Here is a 6,292-nt window from a genome sequence, read left to right on the forward strand (position 1 = left end):
TGGGCTATAACACCGGTACCCTTTTTGGTTGACACCATAGCCTATAAATACACATTTTTCAGCACATGGGTCGAGTTTGCTTCGATAGATTTTTGGTATGTGGACAAAAACAGAGCACCCAAATATTCGTGGTTTTAATGTAAGAGTTGGTGGCAGTTTGGTGAATTCTGAAAGGGTTTGAAGAGGGGTTTTTAGGTCAAGAGCTTTTGTTGGTAGTCGATTGATAAGATATGTGGTGGTAGCAAGAGCTTCTGGCCAAAAAGACTTTGGAACTTTGGATTCGATCAAGAGGGCTCGAGTGATTTCTAAGAGAATACGGTTTTTTCGTTCGACAGTGCCGTTTTGTTCGGGAGTGTGGGAACACGATGTTTGATGAATTATTCCTTTTGCTTGACAAAATTGTTTCATTGAATCGTTTACAAACTCCCCACCATTATCGGATCGAAGAACTTGGATATTAATTTTAAATTGTGTTTGTATCATAGTATAAAACATAGTAAACTTATCATAAACTTCATATTTATGTTTTAGAAAATAAATCCAAGTCATACGAGTGCAATCATCAACAAATAGGACAAAAAATCGAAAGTTTTGTCCTCCATTCATTTTTGCCGGTCCCCATACGTCTGAATGAATAAGAGAAAAAGGTGAATTAACTTTTGTGTTGGTCGGTTTAAAATTATGTTTATAGCTTTTGGCCAAGGCACATGTTTCACAACTTAATATTTCATTTAAAGGAAATAATTTTGGAAATAAAATATGCAAATAAGCGATAGATGGGTGTCCCAATCTCCTGTGCCATAACCAGGCTTCTCTATTTATAGTTCCATGGGCTAACATCACAGTACCATGATGAGTCACTTCTTCAACGTAGTACAATCCTTGGCGCTCAGTGCCACGCCCAATAATCACACCCGTCCTAATATCTTGTAAGATACAGAAGGTTGGGTGCATTAATACGGTGCAGTTTAATTCTTTTGTCACATGACTAATGGATAGCAGTTTATGTGACAACGAAGGAACGTAAAGACAGTTTGAAAGTTTTAAAGTGGGCGATATTTCAATAGTTCCCCCTCCCCTTACGGGAACTATTCCCTCGTTGGCGGTTTTTATATGATTTATTTTTGGTTTAGAATTCGAAACAATGTTTGATAATTCAAACGTCATGGTGTCGGTAGCACCACAATAAAAAATCCAAGATTTATCTAAATTTTGACATGTATCGGCCATATTAACCTCACCCGTAGTTTTATTTAGGTTACTTTTGTGAAAAACATGATCTTCGGGGCATTCAAAGGCAAAATCTTTATACTTTTGACCCGTATCACAAAAAACATATTCTTTGGGTTTATTATTAAATTTAACGGCTTCTTTAGAAGGTTTATTTAAAGAAACAGAATCTTCAATGGTTGTATTAATCATAAAAGGCTTTTTAGGGTCTAAATGGGAATTAACATGTTCTTCAAGGGGAGTAGTTAGTAGTTCTAGAACTTGAGGGTTAATAAAGCTAGGGTTACAAATGCAAAAGGGGTTTGAGAATATATTCTCAAACCTGTTACCTCCATTGTCGATGTTGGATTGCTTGGCAGCCATAGAGATGCTAAACTGGTTGGCAGCCTCTTCTACAGACGATGCTGAACCACCAAAGGCCGTGCTTCTTCCACTTTTGTTGTGCTGGTCACCGCCCCTGTTGATTTTAAAGCATTGCTCCTTTGTGTGCCTTGACATTCTGCAATAAGTACACTTCAATCGCGACTTATCTACCCGAGATGCTGAATATTTTAGCCCCTGGTCTGACCGAAGATGTTCTTTTGATATTAGCCCTAATCTGTCGGTGTTGTTTGGCTTGGATGCAATTAACCCGGTTGCTATCAGTAAAGTTTGATTGGGATTATGTGTTTGAGAATTGAAATGTTTGTTGAGAAGATTGGTTGTTTAAAGGGTGTGATTATCATGGTTTAAGCCACCGTCTGATTCAGGCATGGCGGCTTGCTATCGATGTTTGGCTGTAAATGATGAGTAAGAACGAAGGAAAAAAATGATCCTAGAATCATTCACTGCTCTGATACCATATTGTAAATGTAAAAAGGAATTCAAGAGAAGTTTTCTTATTGATCTTGTCTATATTATGTTACAAATGAGAAAAGTAATATATATGAAGAACAATGGTTGAGATATGGAAATATAATAAAAAAGATTGTGTATCCCTTGATTCCTGACTGCAACGGCTACTTGATTTGCTAGCTTTTGTGACTAAGGAAATAATATATAATTTGATCCTTATGCATTTTAATTTAGCTTTTTTTACTTTTCCAACAATTATCTCCGGCTGCCATCCATGGTCTCACGTCCCCTAAAACTTTACGCTTAACGGGTTTTATTGCAGGCCATCCGGTGACCGTCTTAGTTGATTCGGGAAGTACCCACAACATAATCCAGCCCTGCATCGCTTCTTTTCTCCAGCTTTCCATAACTCCAATAGCCCCGTTCTCTGTTATGATTGGTAATGGTGACTTCTTGCATTGCGCGGATTATTGCCAATTTGCCCCCACCTCGTCCCCACGACCACCATATTCATTTACTTCCAGGTGGCAAGCCGGTTAACGTTCGACCGTATCGTTATCCTCACTACCAAAAGGAAATCATGACCAAACTAATAAAGGAGATGCTTGCTGAAGGCGTTATCAAACCGAGTACAAGCCCGTACTTCTCTCCAGTATTATTAGTTCGCAAAAAAGATGGCTCTTGGCGTTTTTGTGTCGACTATCGTGCTTTAAATGCAATTAGCATTCGTGACCGTTTTCCGATTCCAACAGTAGACGCCCTACTGGATGAACTACATGGTGCAACAATATTTTCGAAATTGGATCTGAGGGCGGGTTATCACCAAATTCGTGTCACACCGGATGACACCCATAAGACGGCGTTTCGTACAATTGATGGACATTATGAGTTTTTGGTGATAAACGCCTCTCGAATGCCCCCATCAACATTCCAAGCTGCCATGAACGATCTTTTTCGGGACAATCTTCGTCGGTTTGTACTCGTGTTTTTCGACAATATACTAGTACTACTGCGTTAGTGAGTTTCTTTATGTAATACTTACCTCGCTTCGAGTACACAGTGTCACGTGATATATCGAACGTACGTGTATCGTTTTTTAAACTTGCGTTATAAAATGGACGAGTTTACTGATTGTAATAAAACTTACATGGGTATAATATCAAATAACATTCTCATGTTTTTTTATGATTTTAAGTTTTATGACATTACATACAATGCTTTATATCATGTTTACTATGCGGTTTTTATAGTTCTTAACATATTACGTAGCATGACACTTTAAGCTAATCTTTAATATGGGTTTCCATGTGCCGTAAAGGTGGAAGGTGGTTAGATATTTTATGCTAATTATCTTAGAATAATGAATCAATTCGGTGCAAAAGTAAAAATTCACTAACAAACCACTTTATCATTATATATAACCAATAACCATAGTCCATATATCACACGGATTCCTAACATCTCACTTTAGTATATATATATTTAAAGAGATTTTAGATTTTAATAATTCAAATTTCATTTCATTGATAGGCGCTAAATCAAACATTTAAACTGCATAATAATAATCCCAAGTTTCTACCTATTGGTCGCCAACTAGTTTTTCACTAACGACGTTAGATTCTGTTAATTTTCGATTATATTGCTGACGTGTACACTAATGTGACAACAATAGTGACATAGGTTGCTTATGTGGTAAAATATTATTTTCAAAATCAAAATTAAAATTTTTCTAACCAAATTAAACGAACTGAACAACATTTTTTTAACAAAAATCAACAAACCAAAACCACTCTTTTTAACAAAAATTAACGGGTCGGACCACTTTTTATAACAAACTAAACAAACCGAACCACATTTGATAATAAAACTAAACGAACCTTTAAACATAAATCAACGAAACGACCCAACCTTTTTTTAACAAAAAATAACGAGCCAAATTACTTTTCCAATAAAAATAAACTTAGGTAGAGAGAGTTCGGGTCATAACGCATTTCGCTTCTGAAGTGGTTCATGTCAGAATGGTAGTGGTGGTTCGGTTCATTTACTTTTGTTAAAAAGTGGTTTGGTTCGTTTATTTTTGTTAAAAAAAAAGTAGTTCATGCTCTTTTATTTTTATTAATAAAAGTAGTTCGGTTCGTGTATTTTTGTTAAAGTAAAAATGGTCTGGTTAGTTTATTTTTGTTTAAAAAAAGAGGTTCGGTTAATTTATTTTTGTTAAAAAAGGTAGTTCATGTTCTTTTATTTTTATTAATAGAAATAGTTTGGTTCGTGTATTTTTGTTAAAGTAAAAATGGTTCGGTTAGTTTATTTTTGTTTAAAAAAAGTGGTTCGGTTCGTTTAATTTTGTTTGAAAATAGTTCGGTTCATTTATTTTTGTTAAAAAAAGAGGTTGGATTCGTTTATTTTTGTTGAAAAAGTAGTTCGGTTCGTTTATTTTTGTTAAAAAATAGTGGTTCGGTTGATTTATTTTGGTTAGAAAATTTTGTTGGTAATTTTAGTGTTATCAATGTGTATTTTAGTATATTGGCTTAATTTGTCGATCCAGTAAATAATGTTAGAGATTAAAGGAATTGGGTGACGCGGGAGTGTGGGCTCGATTTAATTGTAGATGTTATTTGGGTCGTGTTATTAAGACTTTATTATTGAAATAATAATTTGGGCCTTAATCTATTATTAGTGGGCTACTAATTAGTTGGGTTTGGGGTTAAAACCGATGACATCAATCTTATTTAAGATTATGGAGGCTATATACAGAGGACATTCAATAGATCGAAAAGATAGAGATAAGAACGTCGGTTATCATGTTCTGTTCTTCATGGCATTCACAAAAACATACAAATCCAATTCCAAAAAAGAGATGTCTATGCCTTATCCGATCATTTTAATTTATATATAATTTTTACAACATAAGCAGTGCACGCCCTTATTTTCGCTACATAATCTCACATGTTATCATCCATATCATCAAAATTTAACAGAATCTAATCCCGCTAGTTAAAAGTTCATTGACAGTCAATAGGTCAAAACTTAAGACTGTTGTGATACATTTTTAAAGTCTAGTTTAACGCCGGTAAATGGAACAAATTAAAATCTTTTCCAATTTAAACATATAAGAGTGGATTGAACTTGAATTGCTCAATTTTAATCTCATTGGACACCAATAGGAACACTTGTGGAAGTATTGTATTATATTCATTCAAAACCATTTTTTCCTATCAGTAAATAAATCCATCAAATTGCTATTTTATGAACTATCTTGGTCAAAATTATTACTTGTCAAACACTCAAATACTGTTTAATATTTCATTTTCATCCTAAGACCATGTGCAGTCGTAAAGCTCCACATCCAGGGGTTATGCGCCACGTGGCGCCCAGTCAGAGTTATGGTTTTGTATAAAGTTGGCATAACTTGGAGGGGGGCGGTGTTTCCAGAGTTATACTTGTGGTGTTTCAGCGTTGTATATAAAACGCTTGAAAAGTTGAAATCAACATAACGCGGGGGGGGGGGGGGGGCGGTGTACCCCCCGCGTTTTGGGTGAAAACGCTGGCCACAACGTGACCAGTACACATGGTCACGTTGATGTTGAATAACATCTCTTAAAAAGCTTTTAATGGGCAAGTCAAAATTCACCAAGAATTCACATGCTCATACTTTTCGTTAGGCTATATATAATCAAAGTTAAACCTAACATTCAAGTCAACAATTGGTATGCTCGTATTTGGCTCACAAACTTTTTTATTAATCCAGAAATCTGACTTTAAAACGTGATTACAGTGTCCCTACCATTAATCACGGTATATATAACAAACCTATTCACGTTTGACTACAACTAGTACTCAATTAATTATCTAAAACATATCCTATCAGAACATGATTAGTATCCTAAAATAATTATCCACGACTAATTAATATTATTTAATATACTGGCCACAACGTGACCAGTACACATGGTCACGTTGATGTTGAATAACATCTCTTAAAAAGCTTTTAATGGGCAAGTCAAAATTCACCAAGAATTCACATGCTCATACTTTTCGTTAGGCTATATATAATCAAAGTTAAACCTAACATTCAAGTCAACAATTGGTATGCTCGTATTTGGCTCACAAACTTTTTTATTAATCCAGAAATCTGACTTTAAAACGTGATTACAGTGTCCCTACCATTAATCACGGTATATATAACAAACCTATTCACGTTTGACTACAACTGGTACTCAATTAATTA

This window comes from Bidens hawaiensis, unplaced genomic scaffold (assembly GCF_021521415.1).
Source record: "Bidens hawaiensis isolate Kalapana, Puna unplaced genomic scaffold, B.hawaiensis_p1.1 tig00038211_1, whole genome shotgun sequence".
NCBI classification, from domain to species: Eukaryota; Viridiplantae; Streptophyta; class Magnoliopsida; order Asterales; family Asteraceae; genus Bidens; species Bidens hawaiensis.